The sequence below is a fragment of the Petaurus breviceps genome, unplaced genomic scaffold (assembly GCF_028583685.1).
Source record: "Petaurus breviceps papuanus isolate PSGF00001 unplaced genomic scaffold, PetGlider_PUasm1.0 90897, whole genome shotgun sequence".
Lineage (NCBI taxonomy): Eukaryota > Metazoa > Chordata > Mammalia > Diprotodontia > Petauridae > Petaurus > Petaurus breviceps.
In genome coordinates, this window is record NW_027187374.1 from 3,368,192 (window position 1) to 3,392,749 (window position 24,558).

Genomic DNA, 24,558 nt, shown 5'->3' on the forward strand with positions numbered 1-24,558 from the left:
TGCAGTGTTCCAAGTATCATAGGGGGTACACACCAAATACCTGTAAAGCTTGCATCAATGTCACATTTGTTACAAGAGAAGACACACTTGGTGAGGAGGGACAAAAATAGGGGTGATGGTGTATGCAGAAATGACTGTGATTTGAAAACAAAAGGCAGATATCAAATGCTAATTAAAAGCAAATATAAAATAAGGTATAGATTACCCCATTCCAACTAAAAGTTCTCTTTCTTCTCAAACTGCCTTATATTTGTATGTATATATATATCTACATGTTGTAAATGTACTCACCATTCCTCCCACTCATGTAAGGTTTTTGAAAGTAATTATATCCAATATACCCAGAGCCTAGATGCCAAATAAAGATATATTGGTTGATTTAGTAGTTTCAAAAGAGAATCCAGTTTTTGAAATGAATTATTAAAAGCATCATATGAATAACTGTATTAGTCTTACCAGGAAAACTTTAGAGAGAATATTTCCAAGAAGTAGAAGAAACCCACCTTATTCATCATGAAATACCCAAGAATTATAATTCTGAAATTGTAACAAGTACAAATTCCAGACCAAACCAACTTGTATTTACATGAAATATATTCGAATCAATATTTTCATAAAATTTCTTTTTTGTCACAATTGAAAAACACAATGGCAATAATAGTTAAAAATAAGAGACATTATAGAACTCTACAAATAGAGAATACAAAAAATATGCCTTAAAAATCTACTTAATACATTGAGGCTTGAGATTTTTTTAGTGAATAAAGATAGTGCTAAACTTACTATGATGCAACATTCAGCAATGTATATTTATGATGCTTATGACAGAGAGTATTATAGCCTTTCTCCATCTGTATAATATACAATTTGTTGGGAGTGTTGCTTTTTAATATTTTCCCCCATAGAAGTCATCTTTTGTGCCTTATTTTGGTGTAGAGTTGACTCTAATATCTCATGCTAGTATATAAAGCCTATAAAATGTTTCATATAGTCTCTGAAATAGACTGCACCTAGTCTGGATCAGAGAGACAGTCTACATAAGTGTATCCAGGCTTATTACAAGTAAGTTGGGCCACTAGGTGATGAATTCTTTGTTGTGGAAACATACAAAAGAAACAAAAATACAAAATAGGCCTCTGTCCTATGTAGATGGGAAATCCTCAGTAATGGAAAAAGGAGATGAAAATTCAGAGAACTGCCCAGTTTTTAGATTATCTTTACATATGCTAATTTAACTTGTGATACTTTAAATGGAAATTGCAATGACAAATACAGTGGTAGACTCCTGGAGTAACTGACAAATATAAATTTTGACATTTTATCTTATAAATATAACCATAAAAGAAGATTCAACTAAATGTAAATCCAACTGATAGGTTCTGCTTGGCAAAGGCAAATGAGAGTGTAATGAGAGATGATTTTATTGTCTGCAAAAGACAGCAAGAGAAATCATTTAATAAAAGAAAAAGAAAAATGAAGAAAGGAAGAAGGAAGCTCTTCCTTATTAAAAAAAAACAGTCAAGCAAAACAAATTCACATACTGGTTATATCTAAAAATGTATGTCTCATCCTGTACCTTTCCCAGTCTATCACCTCTTTCAATACATGTGATTATAATCCCTGCCACCAGGAAGGTTCAGGCTCAACAAGCCATTGATCTCGGAAGTTCTAAACTAAAATGGATGGAGATAATCTAAAGACTGCACTAAATTTATCATTAACATGGTGAGCTTTCATACGACAGGGCAACATCAGGTTGCCTAAGGAAGGGTCAATACCTCCAGGTCAGAAAAGGAACAGGTTAATGGTCGCATCCTGATTAGGGTGGGAGTAGAGTCTGTAATTCCCTTTCTCAGTGAGATAAAGAAATCCAGTCAAAATCCTGTCTTCTGGAGGTGGTTGGTCATTAAATTTATCAGAGTTTTTAAGTCTTTGAAAATTTTTTCTTTTTACAAAATTGAAGTCATGGCATAAATTCTTTTGTTTTTATTTAAGTTCACACTCACTCATACATGTACTCCTGGTTTCTCTGAATCCATCCTTTTCATAATTTCTTACAGTGCAATGATATTTGATTACATTCAGACATAATGAAATAGTATAATATAGTGAAGAGACAATCAGCTTGTAAGTAGGAAAACCTAGGTTTAGGTGCTGCCTTTGATACACACTAATTATATATATTTTAAAGTGCTATTTTCTTTTTTTTAATCAAATGCTTTATTAACTTCTAGTTTACATCATTAATTTCTGCCAGATTTTGAATTACAAATATTCTCCCTGTTTTTCCTCTACCCACCACCCCACAATAGCAGTCCCACAGGATATCTCCTCCTCCAATCTGCCCTCTGCTATATCTTCTCCCACACACCCTCTGACTTTCCAGTATAGCACGGTGGATCTCTATGCCCCAGTGCCTGTATATCTTATTTCCCAGTTACATGTAAATAATATTAATAATTATATATATATATATATATATATATATTTAAACATTTGATTTTAAAACTTTGAATTCCAGATTCATTCCCTTTCTCCCTTGTCACCCACCCTTACTGGGAAGATAAGCAATTCAATAGAGGTTACACAAATGCAAAATATTTCCATAGTGGATATATTGTAAAAGACTGACTATATTTCCTTCCCTCCTATCCCACCTCCCACTTGTTCTATTCTCTACTTTGATCCTGTCCCTTTTCAAAAGTGGGTGCTTCCAACTTCCCTCCCCCCAGCCTGCCCTCCCTTCCATCATCCCCCCTCTTATCCCCTTCCCCCCTACTCTCCTGTAGGGTGAGGTACCCTATTTAGTGTATATGTCATTCCCTCCTTAAGCCAAATTCAAAGAGAATAAGGTATTCATTCCCATTCTTTTTTGTCTTCCTGTTCTTCCCCTCCATTGTAACCATTTTCCCTTACCTCTTCTGTATGAGATAGTTTTCCCCATTCTGTCTCTCCCCATCTCCTCTCATTATATTCCTTCTCACCTGTTAATTTCACTTTTTAAGTATTATCCCTTCCTATTAAATTGGCCCTGTGCCCTCTATTTATGTATACCTGTACACATATATACACACATTCACATAAGTATGCATATGCCTATATGACCTCCTATATATATATATATATATATATATATGTATGTATGTATGTATATGTCTTCAACTATTCTCATACTGAGAAAAGTTTCATAAATTACATTTATCGTTTTTCCATATAGGAATGTAAATCGTTCAACTTTGATAAGTTCCTTATGATTTCTTTTCCCTGTTTACCTTCTCATGCTTCTCTTGCTTCTTGTATCTGAATGTCAAATTTTTTATTCAACTCTGGTTTTTTCATCAAGAATGCTTGAAAGTCCTCTATTCCACTGAATGACCATATTTTACCCTGAAAGTTGATACTCAGTTTTGCTGGGTAGGTGATTCTTGCTTTTAATCCCAGCTCCTTTGACCACTGGACCATCATATTCCAGGCCCTTCAATCTCTCAGTGTAGAAGCTGCCAGATCCTGTGTTATCCTGATTGTGTTTCCACAATATTGAAATTGTTTCTCCCTGGCTCCTTATAATATTTTCTCCTTGATCTGGGAACTCCAGAAACTGGCTATAATATTCCTAGGAGTTTTCTTTTTGGGATTTTTTTTCAGGTGATCAGTAGATTCTTTCAATCTCTATTTTACCCTCTGGTTCTAAAACATCAGGGCAATATTTCTTGAGAATTTCTTGAAGGATGATTTCTAGGTTCTTTTTTTAATCATGCCTTTCAGGTAGTCCAATATTTTTAAAATTATCTCTCCTGGATCTATTTTCCAGGTCAGTGGTTTTCCCAATGAGATATTTCACATTGCCTTCTATTTTTTCATTTTTTTGGATATTTCTAATAGTATCTTGATTTCTCATAAAGTCACTAGCTTCCATTTGCTCCAATCTAATTCTGAAGGAATAATTCTCTTCAGTGAGCTTTTGATATTCTTTTCTTTTTCCATCTGTCAAATTTGGCTTTTTAAGGCATTCTTCTCCTCGTTGCCTTTTTGAGTCTCTTTTGCCATCTGAGTTAGTCTATTTTTTAAGGTGTTATTTTCTTCAGTGAGATGGTTGACTCTCATTTCATATTTTTCTTGCATTGTTCTCATTTCTCTTCCCAATTTTTCCTCCACTTCTCTTATATGATTTTCAAAATCCTTTTTAAGCTCCTCTATGGTCTGTAACCAGATCATATTTTACTTGGAAGCTTTTGGTGCAGGATTTCTGACTTCACTGTCTTCCTCCTGTTTCAAGCTTTAATCCTTTTTGTCCCCAAAATAGGAGTGTAAAGTTGGATTGCTCTGCTTGGTTTGCTTCCTTTGCCTGCTCATGTTGCCACTCACTTACTTGACTTTGGGGGTTTTGCCATAGTAGGACTCTGCTACCAGACAGGGAAGCTTTATCCCAAATGCTGGAGTTTTCTCAGCTGCCAAAGGTATTAATTGGGTGCCCTCTCTGAAACCTCCACATGCTCTGGCAAGCTTTTCACACACCCCAGGATCTCTACCCTAAGACCGATTACACCTCTGACTGGTTATCTGGTCCCCCTACAATCTGCCAGCCAGGAGCTAAAGCTGCCACATGGTGGTGGCTGCAGGGCCCCAGTGCCTCAGCACCTTTTCCCTCCAGAGGATAAAGGCCAAACTCCCAAACTGCTGGAATCCAAAGTCCACACTGCATTGACCTCTCACTTTGTCCGTGACATTTATGTGCTGATAATTCTGGAAACCGCCAAAAGCTGCTGGTGATCAAAACTCCCTCCAGCCAGTGGCTGGTCAGGCTGCCCTTGGAAAAAACCTCAGGCTCCCATGAGACTGGGCTCAGCAACCAGAGCTCTGTGCTGGCTGCTTACTGCTGGCCTGCTGGGCTGTTCTCAGCAGGAGGTTTGCTTCTCTATGTCATTTTGTGGGTTCTGTAGCTCCAAAGTTTGTTCAGAGTCACCTTTTACATGAAATGGGGGAGGTGGAAGGCAGAGCCCCATGGAAGTCCTTTTTCTACTTCACCATCTTGACTCTGCCCCACCTCCTATTACCATTGAGGGTACAACCAGTCACCCAAGCTCTAAGCCCAGGTGTCATCCAAAGACTCCTTGTAATTAATCTCCCTAATGTAAATATCTCCCCACTCCAGTCCATCCTAAATTTAACTGCCAAAATGATTTTCATACATCATATAGTCTTATCATTCACTTGCACAATTAGCTCCAGTGACTTCCTATTACCTCCAGGATAAAATATAAAGTCCTCTATTTGTCATTTAAACCCTTTATAACCTGTCCTCTTCCTATCTTTTTTTATCTTTTTATACTTTATTCCCCTCTACTTGCTCTTTCTCATACACATCATTACCTCTGAAATTTTGACTCATTCCATCCAAATTGTCAAAAAGGAAAAAAAAAATTAGGGAAGAAATTAACATTTGAAACATTATGGTAAGACAGGCGCTTGAACAATTTGGTGGAGCTGTGGATCAGTATAATTATTCTGGATTTCAATTTGCAGTTTCAATAAATTATTCTCTGAAAATTTTCATATATATTAAACATTATTCTAAATTTGGCTTCTTTGGGATATAAGTTTCATAATAGAATTGCTGAATTAAAGTGTAAGGACAGCTTACTCATTTTTTTTCTCGATTAATTCAAAAGTGAAATCTAAAACAATTAGACCAATTCATAGCTCTACAAACAGTCCATCAATTTGTCTTCCCACATAGGCAGTGATTTTTTTTTTGCCAAGTCAAAGTGTAGTTTTAATTTGCATTTAGCTTACCATTAGTGAGCTAGTCTTTTTGTGGTGCTAAAAGTTACATAGCTCATGTTTTTGTGGTTAATTTCCCCCAAAATTATTCATATTGGGAAAGGACTTTTGGGGTAATATATTCATGTCAATCCTTTACAAATTTTGAGTTTCAGACTTTCAAGATGATACCTCTTTGCTTTTCTTTTACTAGAAGCCTTTCCCAGACCCTCTTAATCCTAGGGCCTTCTTTCAGTGAATCATTTTTTTACTTATCCTGTATATAATTTACTTTGTATAAATTTGTTTGCATGTTGTCTCTTCTATTAGATTGTAAGTTTCTTGAGGACAGCAACTGGTTTTTTGCTTCTTTGCAGTCCCAATGCTTAGCACACTGCCTGGAACATTGTAGGCACTTAGTGAATGTTTGCTGATAGAGTAATAGATGCTAATATTTTGCCACTCTATGGTTTCAATTATGTATTTATTAATTTTATTCTTGTATTTTTTAAATGATAAGTAATCAAAATTGTTTATATTTCATAATTTCTCATATACTTATTTGGTAAAGAATTGCTCTTTAGCCATAGTTATTAAAGATACCAAATATTAAAGATGTCTGATGTGATTCTTTTCTAGTATTTTTAAGGTGTGACTTTTAATATTCAGGTCATGTATCCAAATTATGCTTATTGTGGCATGTAATGAATATATTTCTTGTAAACTGCTTCCCAGATTTTCAAGTAGTTTTTATTTTAAAAAATAATTCTTTACCTAGTAACATATGTTCTTGTACTTATCAAATATTGGAACATTCTTTTTAGTTTGCTTTTGCTTTTTCTTATCTATTTTCTTTCATTAATCAACTCTTCCATTTTATAGATCAATAACAAAATTGCTGTTATGATTTTGATTTTATATTTTGGATTATATCCTTCACCTTCATTCATACTTTCTCCCTCTTTCTTCAGCTTTGAATTATAGATTTTTTTGTGAATTTAGATCATAAAGCAATTAGAGAATATAAGTTTAATTCTGAAAATGGCTTCTATGGTTCCTTTCAGCATAATACACTTACTTATATCTTTTTATTTTTTTAACAGTTTTTGGTTTTTCAGATAGAATGATCACAACTCCTACTTTTTTGGATTCACTTGAATAGTAATTTTTTTTTCTGTGTATGTCTTTACTGTTTAAATATAATTCCTACAGGTAAAAGACTTTTTTGTTTTCCTAGCCAATCTTTTTCATTTTTTAATTGTTTAATGCATTTACACTTAAAATTGTGAGAATTATGTTTATATTTTCCTCCATTTGTCCCTAATTTTTAAAAATAAATTATGATTTTCCTGCTCTTTACTGCAAACACAGTACAATCTCTCTTTAGTTACTTTAGATTAATCTTTTTTTTAAATGTTGCTCCAGTCCCAACAGCTTTCCTCCTTAACCTGGATCATCCACTCTCATTTGTTTTCCCTTTCTTTTTGGATTTTTTGTTTTTTTTTTTAGTTATTTTTTCTTCTTTGCTTTTATGTTGATTTAATTCTTCTCTTTTTTGCTTCCCAATTAGTCATGTAGAATTCTTCTTCTTCTCCCCCTCAACTTGACTCATTCTTCAGGTTTTTTAAAATTCTTTTTCTATGTACCTTTCCCAAGAGAATTTATCTTCCTAAATCTCTTCATCATCCATCCTCCCTTTTGGTCCACTCTAAACTCTTATTCTTTTGGTTTATGGTCTCTAAAAGTATCTAGTCCTTCTCTATTCTCTACATTTCTCATGGAAAGAGAACTTCTAAAGTACTTATTTTGGGCTCTCTCCTCTAAGCAATTTACACTATTCTCTTTTAGAGATTGCCCATAGGCACCCCCTTTCTATTGTACCTTGTTCTCAGAAAATACCAATCCCCACAGGAGATAAATAGGATTACTCCTTGGCAATCTACCCCTCCCCCATTATGGCCCCAATTATGAAGCCTTTGCTCTCCCAGTGTTTACTTTCCTCATTTTCTTCATAGTCCTCAAAATCTCCTCCCTGAATTCATGACCTCCTGCTCCTCCAGGTTGCAGTTTGTCCCAGGAGCTCTGATCCCCTTCCTTTTGAGATAGCACAAATCGTCTGTCCAAGCACCAAAGCCCTATGGACAACACCCTATTCAAGGTCCCCATATTCCTTCATTGAACATTTCTCTTCACCCAATAGAAGCATTCATCAGTAGCATCCCTTCCCACAACCAAAACATGGCTTTCCCCTTTCTACTTCCCCATTTTTTTCACCTACTCCCCTGAAGCCTTTTTTTTATTCCCTCGAGACTATAGGAGTCACCTTTTCCTTATTGCTAGCTCTTGATTTAAATGGACCATAACATACACTTCCCTCCATCCTCCTACTGTTCTGTTCCCTTCCATTAACCTTCCCATTTTGTAACTTAGTCACCTAAAAAAAATAGTTCACCAATAGATAGAGTACTATGAAACGCAGTTCATGATATACCAATCTCTCTATCATCAACTCTACTTGATTTCTGCCTTTACCCCATTCTCTTAAAGGTCTTTATTGCCGCTGTGTTTCTGTTGCTGGCCTTCTATGCTGCTTCTGCTCACACCTCCCATATTTCTATTGTCTGAGATATTCAAGAAGCAAATAATCTCCAGAGGTCTGGTGTTCTTTCTAAAAATACTGGAAACAGTGCATTATTATTGATCTTTTTCTTTTATAGTTAAGGTTTAGATTTGCACGATAAGTCATCTTGTGCTGAAGTTTTTAGCACCATTGCTCTTTGAAATACATTATTTCATTCCCTCTTGTATTTTCTGATGGTTGCAGAATAGTCTGGGTTATTAAAGTCTCCTCTTCTTTGTATTTGAAGGTCTTTCTCTTGGTTGCTTGTAGAAATTGTTGTTTTTCAAAGGAACTGCTAAATTTAACCATTATGTGACTTGAAGATTGCAGCCTTGCTGTTGTTGTTGCTATTTTTAAATTTTATTTCTAGAGACAGTCTGGATTCTTTCAATTGCCATTTTATTTTCTGCATACAGATATTCTGGGAAGATTTTTTTGGTATTATTTCATGCAATAAAGATTTTTTTACTTGTTCTGTTCTAGGAGATTTATAATCCTTACATAGTCTCTTTGCATTTTGCCATCAAGATCAATAGGTTGTGCTTGGATACAGAACATGTTTTCTTTTAATTTTATTGCTTTTTGTTTCTCTTCTTCCAGAATGTCCTTCACTTCTGTATATTTGTGTTTTCAATGAATTGTCCTCTCTTTTATTTCTTGGTGAGACTTGTCACCACAGATTCAAGTTTTTCTATTCCTATTGTTTCTGCTGTGTAGGTCATAAATTCCACTCTCATAATTCTCAGTTCTTTTTATACTACTCAAATACAGTATGCAATTATTCCATGTTCTCCTCACATTTCACATGGTCATCTTTAACAAGTATTGGATCATTTTCCTTAGTTTTGCACTATTTAGTCACAGATGCCTGAACTTAATTATTACTTCTGCAGGCCATATTTTCTCATGTTGTTAATGTTTCCCTAATTTAATCAAAGTCTTTGGGTTTTCTTCTTTCTGAGATCTTTGGTAATTTCAATTTTTTAAACTTTATTTTCCTTTGTTCATATTCTGATTCTCTCTCCTCTGATGGTGTTTTCTCCAGGAGCTAGATTTCAAAACATCTCATCTTCCTTCTACACTTGGAATTTAGCGATTCACCAGCCTAAGTTTCTGTCCCAAGTAACTTTTGGGAGAACAAAACTTGCCTCAGCTGGATACTGGACTTTTGCCTTCAGGCTTATTTGAGTACCATCTTCCCCCACACAGTCCTCCCCCAACATAGGGTATTCTGAGCCATTCCTTCTGCTCATCAGTTCTCTGGCCTACTGGAACATAGTACTGCAATGTTGCTTGTTATTGAAGCCTGGGCAAATTTCTGCCCCTTTTTGTTTAGATCCCCATGGCATTAGAAGGAGGCAGGGGTCAGGGTATAAAATTGAGCTCTCTTGAGCTCCCATAGGTACTCTGCCCCATTTCCTCTTTTGTTTCACTCTCTTAAAGAGCTCTGTGGCAGCATAGTATGCTGCTTCTACAGTGCTGGCTATTGTAGCCTCAGAAAATTTCCAACATTTCTGATATTCATGGCACTGGAAAGAAGGGTCAGGGTTTGAGGTATATTCTGTTACAATCTTGTGGTTCAGGTTAGCTTCTGTAGCCTTTCTTCCAGGAGTACAATGGGAACAGAGTGCTGAGTGTGCTTGAGTTAGGCATTAGTTCATAGAGATATTTCCTTCTTTGGTTCCTGCTTATCCTAGACCATGAAAAGAGCTATACTATTTTTTATCTCTATCTCTATCTCCACAGTGCCTGCTTCAGCTGCCTTTGTGGTGATTGAAACAAATTGTTCTCATCTTCCCATTCCACCAAAGGAAATCTTTACATGCTTGGGGTAGATACCCCCCTAAATCACCAAAGGGTTTAAGACACCTTGGCTACCTGGTTTGTTTATTTTGCTGAAATGGTTTACTGGGGGTATGGTCACTGTGAATGCCACAGTTTCCTGTAACCACAGGTGGGAATTGGGTAATCAGGTGGACACCAAAGGTGGTAAGCAGCCCTGAAAAGGGCTCAGTAGGCCTCACACCAGAGGTACCAGTCTTTCTAAACACACCCTACACCCCTCTAGAGAGGTCAACAACTGATTGAAAGAGAAAGACAATCCCAGTCTTAGCTTGCTGGAAGACATAGACAATAAGGAATGTGAGGCAGACCTAGTCAAAGATGAAATATCAATTCAGCAGTGCTGCAAAATGGTTCAGATTTTGAGGTTTTAAGTATGAACATCTCTGAAAATTATAACAGAATTTGTTATTGTTGCTGCTTGTTTAAAGGTTTTTTTTGTAAATGGATATTTGTGAAGATTTTAGGTTTTTAGCATTTCCTAGACCTCCTTTTCTTCTTGCTCTATGCTGTTTAGGTTGGTGATCACATCAGCCACTATGAAATACGTTATTGTCTTTATGCAGATGATTATCATATCTATTTATGCAGCCCTCACCTTTCCTGACCTCCAATATTTCCAGTCACCTCCTGGACATATCAAAATGAATGTCTTGCAGATGTCTGATCTCAATATCCAAAATTAAGCTGATTATCTTTCCCCAAAATCTTTCCCTTTTCCTAACGTCCCTGTTAATTTCAAGGGCACCATTATCCTTCCAATCAAAATCACCCAGGCTCCCAAGCTAGGTATCATCTAGAACTCCTCACTCTCACTTCCCCACTCCCCACCCATATCCAATCAGTTACAAATTCTTTTCAATTTACTTTTCTAACATATCTTGTATGTGGGCTCTTCTCTCTTCTGCCACTGCCACTGCAACTGCCCTGGTATAGACCCTCATCACCTCACACATGAACTTTTATAACCACCTTCTATTTGGTATCCCTTGTCAAATATTTCCCCACCTGAGTCAGTCTGCACTCAGCTATCAAAGTGAGCTTCCTAAAGTGTAGGTCTGACCATGTCACCCCATCCCCCTCTCATTCAACAGACTCCAGTGGCTTCTTGTTTCATCTAGGATCAAATATAAAATCCTCTGTTTTATGAACAAAAACTGTCATAACCTGCCCCCCTTCCATCTTTCTAAACTTCTTACACCTTACTTCCACATACTCTGTGATCCAGTGAAACTATCCTTCTTGCTACAACTCACACAAGACCCTTAATTTCCCAATTCATGTTCAGTGGCTATCTCTAATTCCTAGAATTCTCTAATTCCACATCCTGGCTTCTGTTAGGTTTCAACTAAAATCCCACCTCTTACAAGAAGCCTTTCCTTGTCTTCCCTGTGAGACTATCTCTAGTTACCTCCGCATACATGATATTTGAAAGAAAAGTATATAATTGACCTGACTCAGCAACTATTCAAGACTGTAAAGAAAAGAGTGATGGTCTGGACAAGTATTTTGAATAGAAGGATTACAGTGAGAAAAAATAATAGGTATAGTAAAAGTAAGGCATTGGGAAAGATGGAATGATAAAAAATTTTTATCACCTAAAAGAATTTATGATAAACCACTCAAGTATTTTTGTCAAGAAAACCCCATATACAGTATCAATGCACTATGGTCCACAGAGTCACAAAGAATAGGACACAATTGAATGAACAATAACAAAAGGAATTAGAGAGTAAATGAATTTGGAAGTGGGACATTTATGGGTAATGGCAAATAAAGGTAATGATAATCTGTGTATAGTTGAGGGTAGAGTGGAAGTATAGACTATGAGAATTGAAAAGATTGAGGAGTTAAGAAATGGGGGTATTAGGATCAGCTAGGGGGTACAGGGAATAGAGCATAGGTCCTGGAGTCAGGAGGACCTGAGTTCAAATTTGGCCTCAGATGCTTAACACTAGCCATGTGACCTTGGGCAAGTCACTTAACCCTAAATGCCCTGCCTTCCCCCCTCCAAAAAGAAAAAAAAAATGGACAAATTTAAGAGATTTTATGTGCATATATATGTACATATATACATACACATAAATATACATATATGTGTATATCTATTTCTATGTGTATATATAGATATATATCTAGATAGATAGATAGAGATAGATAGATAGATAGATAGATAGATAGATAGATAGATAGATAGATAGATATCTATAAAGCCCTAAAGCATGAGGGCAGGAGATGAGGTGGAGAAATGGAATGAATGAGAAATTAAATTCACTAAGGAAGGATCAAGAATATCATGGCAGTTGATAGATAAACAATGATTATTAGGATCAAGATTGAATGGCACAAGGGGCGGCCAGGTGGCTCAGCGAGTAAGAGTACCCACTCCAGTGTCAGGATGACCTGGATCAAATCCGGGCTCAGATACTCAGCACCACACCCAGAAATAACTGGCCATGTAACCTTGAGCAAGTTACTTAACCCCGATTGCTTTAAAAAAAATGCTGCCTACTTTGTTTTGGGGCAGCCAGGTAGCACAGTGAGTAAGAGCACCAGCTCCAGTGTTGAGAAGATCTGGAGATTGAATGCCGGGCTCAGACACTTAGCACCCACCCAGAAACACCTGGCCATGTAAACTTGAGCAAGTTACTTAACCCCAATTGCTTAGGGGCGGCTAGGTGGCTCAGCAAGTAAGAGCACTGGCTCCAGTGTTGGGATGACTGGATCAAAATCCGGGCTCAGATACTCAGCACCACACCCAGAAATAACTGGCCGTGTAACCTTGAGCAAGTTACTTAACCCCGATTGCTTAAGAAAAAAAAAATTAAAAAAAAAAAGATTGAATGGCACATTTGGATAGTGGCAGAGGGATATGTAACAGCAATGGAAAAAAAAGAAATATTTCAGCTCCCAGTCATAACCATTTAGCTGGGAATCAGTGAAAATGTAGCTAGTGCCTTGCTGTTTGCATGTTGTTTCGCCTTTTAAACTGGCACTTAGCATACTGCCAGGTACATATGGTTGCTTAATAAAATCTTGTCTTACTGAAACTGAATTTTTTGTAGTATAATGACAGTGATGGAGTGTTTTTTTTTTCTATACTCCCATAGTATACTACTGTTATGGCAAGTAAAGAAGCACTTAGCACCTTGTTTCAGCTATTTAATTATTTAGCACCTTGTTTCAGTTCAAGTTTCTTTTGAGCCTTGCCCATGATTATAATATCAAGTCTTTGCTAAAGACCAGAACTTCTGAAACCCACATTGGGAAGAACTTGCCGATGCAACAGGAAGGAGCAGAAGAGGGAGGAGCTAATGACAATATAAAAAACTGAGCACAAGCTGGGAGAGAGCAGAACTGAGAAGGAAACACTTGTGGTGGCAGAGTTGATTAGGAGAAAACTTACAGTATCCTGGCACTCTGTTTCTCTGTTCTTTCTGTGTTGATTTGTGTTTGCAATATTTTGTAGAGAAGCTCTGGGACTTTGCTAGAAGCCCTGAAAGAGGATTTTCTTGTTGTCTGTTTACAGAAGTCCTGGAGGAGGGTTTCAGAGGTTCTGGGACTATACTGACAATTTGTATAGAGTTCTTAGACTTTGTTTATGGGTCTGTGTTGATTTCACAGGCTGAAAGTGAATTGATGATGGTGCTGGCAATGAGATGAATGTTGTTTTGGCTCTGTTAAGCTTTGTCTTCCCAGAAACAGAAACTGTGAAGGACTTGAGGTGGACTGGGCACTGTGAGCTTCAGTATGGAATGGGAACTGAACAAGGAGCTGGATGAGGAGTTGAGAGCTGCCTACATTTGAATACAGGTGACAGTTGGGTAAATTCAGGCAAAAGCTGGGACCATGGAAGAGGAACTATGGAATCTGAGAGCCAGCCTCCAGTCAAGATGAGAAGAACTCTCCTTGGGTACTTAGTGCTGACTGAGAAGATCATGATTTACTATGGCCTGGGGGGGGCAGAAACTTTGTACGGTGTACCTTGTACTTCCTAAGGATGATTGAGTTAAGGATGATTGGAAACTAATCTCCAATCAAGAAGAAAGAAGACCTTTTAACTGGGAGATTAAGACAACGTGAGCTAGGAGTGGAGAACTTTGACCTTTGTACTTTGTGTCCCTTAAGGAGGCTTGCACCTTAAGGATGACTGAGTTAAGGACTTATTGAATGACATCTTTTGTTTAAAACCATGTGGCCAGGGGGGCAGAGTCAAGATGGTGGAATAGAAACAGGACTTCCATGCAACTCTGGCTCCCACCTCCTCCAATTCATGTGAAAAATGACTCTAGACAAAATTTGGAGCTATAGAACCCACAAAATGACACAGAGGAGCTAACCTCCCACTGAGGACAGCCAAGCAGGCTGGCCAGAAGCAGCCAGCACAGCACTCTGGGAGCTGAGCCCAGCCCTGCGCAAGCCCAAGGTTTTAGCCTGAGAGGCCTGACAAGCCAAACCAGCTGCAGGGACTTCAGACACCAGTAGCTGTGGTGGTTTCCAGAATTATCAACACATTGATGCTAGGACAAAGTGAAATGTCAGTCCAATGGGGACATTGGGACCTGGGAATTCAAGAGTGCAGTCTGGTCTTTGCCCCCAGGGCAAGAAGCAGCTGAAGCTCCACAGCCATGCCTCTGACCACCACCACATGGCTGCTTCACAGTTCCTGGTCTACAGATTTTAGGGGGACCAAGCAACCAGTCTGAGGGGATAATCACTCTTGCTTTAACCTGCTTGGATCTGGATCACTTCCTGGGGGTGGAGGATCTAGGGTCTGTGACCAGTTTACCAGAGTGTGTGGAGGCTTCAGAGAGGGCACCCAATTAATAGCTCCAGCAGCTGCAAAAACCCCAGCATTTGGGATAAAGCTCCCATTTCTGACAGCAGAGTTCTATTGTGGCAAAAGCCTCAAAAGTCAAATAATTGAATGGCAACATGAGCAAGCAAAGGAAGCAAAGCAAACAGAGCAATCCAACTTTACACTCCTATTTTGGGGACAAAAAGGATCAAAGCATGGAACAGGAGGAAGACAATGAAGTCAGAAATCCTGCACCAAAAGCTTCCAAGAAAAATATAGCTGGCTACAGGCCATAGAGGAGCTTAAGAAGGATTTTGAAAACCAAATAAGAGAAGTAGAGGAAAAATTTGGAAGAGAAATGAGAACAATGCAGGAAAATTATGAAAAGAGAGTAAAAAACCTGACTAAAGAAAATAACACCTTAAAAAATAGACTAACTCAGATGGCAAAAGAGGCTCAAAAATCAATGAATGCCTTAAAAACCCAAATTTGACAGATGGAAAAAGAATTTCAAAAGCTCACTGAAGAGAATCATTCCTTCAGAATTAGACTGGAGCAAATGGAAGCCAGTGACTTTATGAGAAATCAAGATACTATTAAACAGATCCAAACAAATGAAAAAAATAGAAGGCAATGTGAAATATCTCATTGGGAAAACCACTGACCTGGAAAATAGATCCAGGAGAGATAATTTTAAAAATATTGGACTACCTGAAAGCCATGATCCAAAAAAGAACCTAGAAATCATCCTTTAAGAAATTCTCAAGGAAAATTGTCCTGATGTTTTAGAACCAAAGGGCAAAACAGAGGTTGAAAGATTCCATTGATCACCTCCTGAAAAATATCCCAAAAAGAAAACTCCTAGGAATATTATAACCTGGTTCCAGAATTCCCAGATCAAGGAGAAAATATTACAAGCAGACAGGAAGAAAAAATTTGAATACTGTGGAAACATAATCAGGATAACTCAGTTCCTGGCAGCTTCTACACTGAGGGACAGAAGGGCTTGGAATATGATGGTCCAGAGGTCAAAGGAGCTGGAATTAAAACCAAATATAACCTACCCAAGACAACTGAGTATCATGTTTCAGGGGAAAATAAGGTCATTCAGTGGAATAGAGGACTTTCAAGCATTTTTGATGAAAAAACCAGAGCTGAATAGCAAATTTGACATTCAGATATAAGAAGCAAGAGAAGCATGAGAAGGTAAACAGGGAAAGAAATCATAAGGATCTTATCAAAGTCGAACTACATGGAAAAATGACAATTTTAACTTATGAAACTTTTCTCAGTATGAGAATAGTTGAAGGGAATAGAAATTTATGTAATATATGTATATATATATGTTCATATATGTATGTGTATATGTATGTATATATGCATATATATTTCTATATAGGAGGGTATATGGGCATATGAATAGATATGTCAGTGTGTGTATATGTGTCTACAGGTATACATAGCAGAAGGCACAGGACCAGTTGAATAAGAAGGGATGATACTTAAAAGGTGAAATTAAGGTGGAGCCAAGATGGCAGAATGGAAGCAGTAACTTTTCTAAGCTCCTCCATTAATCCTGTCTCTAAACTTTAAAAAAAAATTAATCTGAACAAATTTTGGAGTGTCAGAATCCACTGGGCAACAGAGCATGGCCGAATCCAGCCCAGGAAAGTGCCCACGTGGGTCCGGGCAGGGAGAGTGAGGACCACACGGGGGTTGTAGCAGCTCGAGAGCAGACTACACCAGAGAGAGAAGGAGCCCCAGCCAGCAGACTCACGCACCCCAAGGGCAATTTGCAGCCATCTCACCAGCATCTCACCACAGGATGGGAAGATCCATCGGAGCTGGGAAACAGGAAGCTCAGGGCCTGCAGCACAGACAGCAGCTTCTCCTGGGGCTATCATCCAGGAGATATCATCCAGGCCCCAGCCTGGAATTTTAAAAATCACCTGCCTCATTTTCCAGGGGCCAGGATGGCACAGTAAACTCTGGCTGCTCTGATTCACCCTCCATGACCAAGAAAACCCAGACATAAATGTCCCACTCAGAGTAAAATCCTGAATTAGTGAAAATAGCCTCAGGTTTAGGAGTCACTGAGAAAGCATGTAAATGAGGCAGCAAGGAGTCTGAAGAGCAGAGGGGGAGGGCTCCCAACCAGCCCCACCTCACCTGACCAGCAAAAGTCTGCCTGAGCTGTAGCACAGGGGCATAGAGGCAGAAATCTGAAGTGGCCAGAGCACCCCTCCCCTACAGATTACTCTGTGACTCTCAGCTTAACTCAGGGGAAACACTGAGAGTACTGGCCTTGGCCTCAATCTAGACACCCAGAGGCTACAGCATACAAAACCAACAACTAGGCACCTAGCTCCCAGCCTGAGAAATTAGGAAATAGGAAATTACAACAGGAAGGAAGGAAACTGAGAAGGAGAAGGGAAAGGCAAGAAAATCGATTAGAGCTTATTATAGTGAGTAAGAAAAACCAAATTCAGAGGACAGCATGGACTCTACACTCACATCTGAGACCACAGAAGGAAATATGAACTGGTCTGAAGTCCAAAAAACATTCTTGGAGGAGCTCAAGAAAGATTAAAAAACCCAAATTAGGGAGGTAGGAGATAAATTTAAATCTACAGTGACCAAATTAGAAAAAAGTCTCACTGAAGACAACAAATCCTTAAAAAGTAAAATTAGTCCTTAAAAATCCTTACAACATCATAACAAATCCTTAAAAAGTAAGTGGAGAAAATACCTCCCTGAAAAAGGACCTTCAAAAACTAACTGAAGAGGATAATTCACTTAAAATTAGAATCAGTCAAATTGAAGCTCAGGACTCTATGATGCACCAAGAGTCAATTAAACAAAATATGAAGATTGAAAAATTGGAAGAAAGTGTAAAATATCTCACTGGAAAAACAACTGACCTGGAGAACAGATCCAGGAGAGATAACTTAAGAAATATTGGTCTACCAGAAAGCCATGATGAAAAAAGGAGCCTGGACAACATCCTCCAAGAGATTGTCAAAGAAAACTGTCCTGAAGTCCTAGAATCAGAAGGTAAAATAGTTATCAAAAGAATTCACTGGTCTCCTCTTGAAAGAGATCCCAAATTGAATACTCCAAGAAATATAGTAGCTAAATTAAAGAATTACAAGATCAAGGAGAAAATACTGTAAGCAGCCAAAAAGAAACAATTCAAATATCATGGAACTACAGTCAGGATCCCACAGGACCTAGCAGCTTCTACATGAAAAGATCAGAGGGAGTAGAATTTGATATTTCATAAGGCAAAAGATCTAGGACTGCAACCAATGACTAACTACCCAGCAAAACTGAATATAATCTTTCAGGCAAGGAGATGGTCATTTAATGAAATAAGGGACTTCCAGACTTTCCTGATGAAAAAGCCAGAGCACAATGGAAAATTTGATCTCCAATTACAAGACTCAAGAAAGACATAAAAAGGTAAACAAGGAAAACACACACTCCCACATGCACACACGCACACTCATGCACACATGCACATAACTTTGGATGCAATAAGAGCAAAATGTTTACATCCCTAATAAAAGCTGATAACTTTCAATATCAAAATTTATATGATTATCATGACCTTTAAAAGGGTTATACATCGATAGAAGGTGTGGGTATAAATGAACTAATCTGATGACAAAAAAAAACCTTATTAAGGAGGTCAAAGGGACTGTAATGGGATAAAAGGAAAGAATGAGATAGAAAAAGTCAATTATGCCATATGAAGAGGCATAAAAACACACTATAGTAGAAGGGAAGGAAAGAGGAAGAGGAACATCATTTGAACATTATTCTCACTGCTTCTGGTTCAACATAATCAGTTAAGTTTAAGATTCTAACTGAAAAGACAGAAAAAAACTCATTAAATAGAGGGAAAGGAGGGAGGGAGAGGAGCACTGTATGAAATTTACTCTCATTTGTTTGGGGTAAAAGGGGAAATAACATTCTGATAAGTATGAAAATCCATTATGTCCTATAGGTAGTAGGAGTGAAAGGGTGGAATAAAAAGGGAGGGGAATAGAAGGGAGGGAGATAGTAAAGGGGAGTGGGCAGGTAAAGAAGGGGGGTCACAGGGAGGGAACACTGAGGGAGATGGTGGTCAAAAGGAAAACCTTTAAGGAGGGGAAGGGAGAAGGAAGAAACAAAAACATAAGCAGGGAAGGGAATACGATGGAGGGAAAGAGACAGACAGTCCTCATTACTGTGAATGTGGATGGGATGAACTCTCCCATAAAACAGAGGTGGATAGCAGAATGGATTAAAAACCAAAATCCTACAATATACTGTCTATGAGAAACACGTTTGAAACAAAGAAAAACCCACAGGGTAAATGTAAAAGGCTGAAGAATATATTATGCCTCAGCTAAAATACAAAAAAGCAGGGGTAGCAATCGTTATCTCAGAAAAAGCAAAAGCAAAAATAGATCTAATTAAGAGAGATAAGGAAGGAAACTGTATCCTGCTAAAAGGCACCATTGAGCATGAAGCAATATCATTACTTAACATATATGCACCAAGTGGTATAGCATCCAAATTTCTAGAGGAGAAGTTAAGAGAATTAGAGGAAGAAATAGATAGCAAAACTATACTAGTGGGGGACCTTAATCTCCCCCTCTCTGAACTTGATAAATGTAACCTCAAAATAAACAAGAAATAAGTGAAGGAGGCGAATAGAATTTTAGAGAGAGTAGATATGATAGATCTCTGGAGAAAACTGAATGGGATAAAAAGGAATATACTTTCTTTTCAGCAGTTCATGGCACATATTCAAAAATCGACCATGTACTAAGGCATAAAAACCTCACAATCCATTGTAGAAAGGCAGAAATATTAAAAGCATCCTTCTCAGATCATGATACAATAAAAATCATATGTAATAGAGAGCCATGGAAAGATAGACTAAAAACTAATTGGAAATTAAACAATTTAATTCTAAAAATGAGTGGGTCAAACAAGAAATTATAGAAACAATCAGTAACTTCATTCAAGAATATGACAATAATGAGACAACATACAAAAATTTTTGGGATGCAACAAAGGCAGTTCTTAGGGGAAGTTTTATATCCCTGAATACATACATGAATAAATTTGAGAAAAGAGAGGTCAAAGAATTGGGCATGCAATTGAAAAAGCTAGAAAAAGAACAAATTTAAAATCCCCAATTAAATACTAAATTAGAAATACTGAAAACCAAAGGAGAGATTAATAAAATTGAAATTAAACAAACTATTGAATTAATAAATAAAACTGAGAGGTGGTTTTATGGGGAAAAAAAACAATAAAATTGATGGAACCTTAGTCAATATGATGAAAAAAAGAAAGAAGAAAACCAAATTATGAGTATCAAAAATAAAAAAGGTGAATCTACCACCAATGAAGAGGAAACTAAAACAATAATTAGGAATTATTTTACCCAATTGTATGCACATAAATTTGACAATCTTAGTGAAATGGATGAATATTTACAAAAATATAAGTTGCCCAGATTAACTTCAGTGGAAGTAAATTACTTAAATAGCCCCATCTCAGAAAAAGAAATCAAAAAGAAGCCATCAGTGAACTCGCTAGGAAAAAATCTCCAGGGCAAGATGGATTTACTAGTGAGTTCTATCAAACATTTAAATAACAACTGATTCCAATACTCTACAAAGTATTTGGGAAAAGTGGTGAAGAAGGAGTCCTACCAAATTCTTTTAATGACAAAAATATGGTACTGATACCTAAATCAGGAAGAGATAAAACAAAGAAAGAAAATTATAGACCAATCTCCCTCATGAATATAGATGCAAAAATTCTAAATAAAACACTAGCAAAAAGACTACAGCAACTTATCACAAGAATCATTTTGATCAGGTAGGATTTATTCCAGGAATGCAAGGATGGTTTAGTATTAGGAAAACCATCAGTATAATTGATTATATCAACAATAAAACTAGCAAAAACCTCATGATTATCTCAATAGATGCAGAAAAGGCTTTTGACAAAATACAACATCCATTCCTATTAAAAATACTAGAAAGACTAGGAATAAATGGAGCCATTCTTAAAATAATAGGTAGCATCTATTTAAAGCCATCAGCATGTATTATATGTAATGGGGAGAAGCTAGAAGCGTTTCCCATAAGATCAGGGGTGAAACAAGGGTGTCTACTATCACCCCTCTTATTCAATCTGGTACTAGAAATGTTAGCAGTAGCAATTAGAGAAGAAAAAGAAATCAAAGGAATCAAATTAGGCAAAGAAGAGACCAAGCTATCACTCTTTGCAGATGATATGATGATATACTTAGAGAATCCTAGAGAATCAAGTAAAAAATTACTTAAGACACTAAATAAATTTGGCAAAGTTGCAGGATATAATATAAACCCACATAAATCCTCAGCATTCCTATATATTTCCAATGAAATTCAACATAAAGAGATAGAAAGAGAAATCCCATTTAAAGTTACTGTAGACATTATAAAATATTTGGGAATCTACCTGCCAAAACAAACCTAGGACCTATATGACCACAACTGCAAAACACTTTTCACACAAATAAAGTCAGATCTAACTAATTGGAAAAATATCAATTGCTCATGGCTGGGTCGAGCTAATATAATAAAAATGACTATTTTACCAAAATTAAATTATATATTTAGCGCCATACCAATCAATTTACCAAAAACCTACTTTATAGAGCTACAAAAAATAGTAACAAAATTTATTTGGAAGAACAAAAGGTCCAGAATATCAAGGGAATTAATGAAAAGAAATGCTATGGAAGGTGGACTAGCTATACCAGATTTCAATCTGTATTATAAAGCAGCAGTCATCAAAACTACTTGGTACTGGATGAGGAATACAGGAGTGGATCAATGGAATTCAATGGACACACAAGATTCAGTCAATGACTCTAGTAATCTATTGTTTGATAAACCCAAAGACCCCAGTTTTGGGGATATTTGATATAACTCTTTAATAAAAAAAAACTGCTGGGAAAACTGGAATATAGTATGGCAGAAACTGGGCATAGACCATTATCTAATACCGCATATCAAAATTAAGTCTATATGGGTGCATGATCTAGGTATAAAGGCTGATACTGTAAGCAATCTGGGAAAGCAAGGAATAGTTTACCTGTCAGATCTTGGAGAGGGGAAGACTTTATGACCAAACAAGAATTAGAGAGCATTATAAAATGCAAAATGGACAATTTTGATTACATTAAATTGAAAAGCTTCTGTACAAACAAAGCCAATGTAACCAAGATTAAGAAGGAGGTGGGAAATTGGGAAAGAATTTTTATAACCTATGTCTCTGATAAAGGACTCATTTCTAAAATATACAGAGAATTGAGTCAAATCTATAAGAATACAAGTCATTCCCCAATTGATAAATGGTCAAAGGATATGAACACACAGTTTTCAGAGGAAGATATTAACGATATCTAAAAGCATATGAAAAAAAATACTCTAAATCCCTATTGATTAGAGAAATGCAAATCTAAACAACTCTGAGGTACCACATCTCACCAGTCAAATTGGCTAAGATTACAAAACAGGAAAATGACAAGTGCTGGAGAGGATGTGGGCAAAGGAACACTAATGCATTGCTGGTGGAGTTGTGAATTGATCCAAATTTTCTGGAGAGCAATCTGTAATTATGCCCAAAGGGCTATAAATAATTTCATACCCTTTGACCCAGCAATACCCTTCTAGTGTTGTATCCCAAAGAGATCATAGAAGTAGGAGGAAGACCCATATATACAGACATATTTATAGCAGCTCTTTTTGTGGTGGCAAAGAATTGGAAATTAAGGGGGTACCCATCGATTGGGGAATGTCTGAAGAAGTTGTGGTACATGCTTGTAATGGAATACTATTGTGCTGTAAGAAATGAGGAGCAGATGGACTTCATATTTGCTTTGAGAGGCTTATACGAACTGATGCTGAGTGAAAAGAATAGAGCCAGGATAAATTTGTACACAATTACAGACACAACGTATGTGTGATGACCAACTTTGATAGACTGGACTCTTCTCAGCAATGCAGTGGTATAAGTCAATCCCAAAAGTCTCATGAGAGAGAGAGAGATTTCTATATCCAGAGAAAGAACTAGAAAGAAATGAGTTTGAATCCACATCGAAGCAAACTCCTGGATCTTTTTCCTTTTCTTGTTTGGTTTTATGTCCTCTTTCCCATTTTTCATTGCATCTGATACAATTCGTCTTTATAACCTGACTAATGTCTAATGTGAAAGTATTTGCAGATCCTATACTTGATTGTATGCTGCTATGGGGAGGGGGAGAGGAGGGAGGGAGAGAGAATTTGAAACTCAAGGAATTGTGGAATTGAATCTTGTAAACTAAAAGTAAACAAACAAATTAATAAAGACCAAAAAAATTTTTAAAAAAAGGTGAAATGAAGAGGTGAGAGAGGAGATGGTGAGAGAAAAAATGGGGTAAATTATCTCATATAGAAGAGGCAAGGGAAAGTTCTTACAATTGGGGGGAAGAACAAGAAGGCAAAAGGGAATGAGTCAACCTTATTTTCATTTAATTTGACTTAGGGAGGGAATGATACACATGCTAAATAGGGTATCTCCCCCTACAGGAGAGTAGAGGGGAAGGGTAAGAGAGTGGGGATAATGGAAGGGAAAGCAGGCTGAGGGGGAGGGAAGTTGGAAGCACCCACTTTTGAAAAGGGACAGGATCAAAGTAGAGAATAGAACAAGTGGGGGGTGGGATAGGAAGGAGGGAAATATAGACAGTCTTTCACAATGTATCCATTATGGAAATGTTTTGCATAGCTACACATGTACCACCTATATTGAATTGCTTATCTTCCCAGTGAGGGTGGGTGATGAGGGAGGAAGGGAAAGAAGGGAAAGAATCTGGAATCCAAAATTTTAAAATTAAATGCTTAAAATAGATAGATAGATAGATAGATAGATAGATAGATAGATAGATAGATAGATAGATAGATAGATAGATACACATACATATTATTAGCATTATTTTACATGTAACTGGGAAGTAATATATATATAGAGGCATGGGGGCATAGAGATCCACCATGCCTTACTGGAAAGTTGGAGGGGGCATGGGGGAAGATATGGGAGAAAGCAGATTGGGGGAGGGGATATTCAGTGGGATCATTGTTTTGGGGTGGTGGTTAGGGAAAAATGTGGAGAAAATTTGTAACTCAAAATCTTGTGGAAATGAATGATGTAAACTAAAAAATGAAAAAGAGAGTTAAAACTATGTGGCCACATTAGTGATATGTTATCACATTGTGATTCTGTGAATGTTTTGCTTCAGTTTACTGCTGAATGAGAGTTCACTATGCTATATGATCAAAACCTTAAAACTGTTCACAGAAGCAGTGCTCTGGAAAGCTGCTCATGCTTGGCTTTATAACAAGTACCACCACCACCACTACTACCACTACTACCACTACTACCACTACTACTACTACTACTACTACTACTACTACTACTACTACTACTACTACTACTACTACTACTA

At 37.2% G+C, this 24,558-nt stretch overlaps 1 protein-coding gene across 1 annotated transcript in view; it reads right to left on the bottom strand.

The window, feature by feature from the left end:
• Positions 1 to 24,558, bottom strand: part of DSCAM (DS cell adhesion molecule) — an 870,593-nt gene that overhangs the window by 609,589 nt on the left and 236,446 nt on the right. The window lies entirely within an intron of this gene.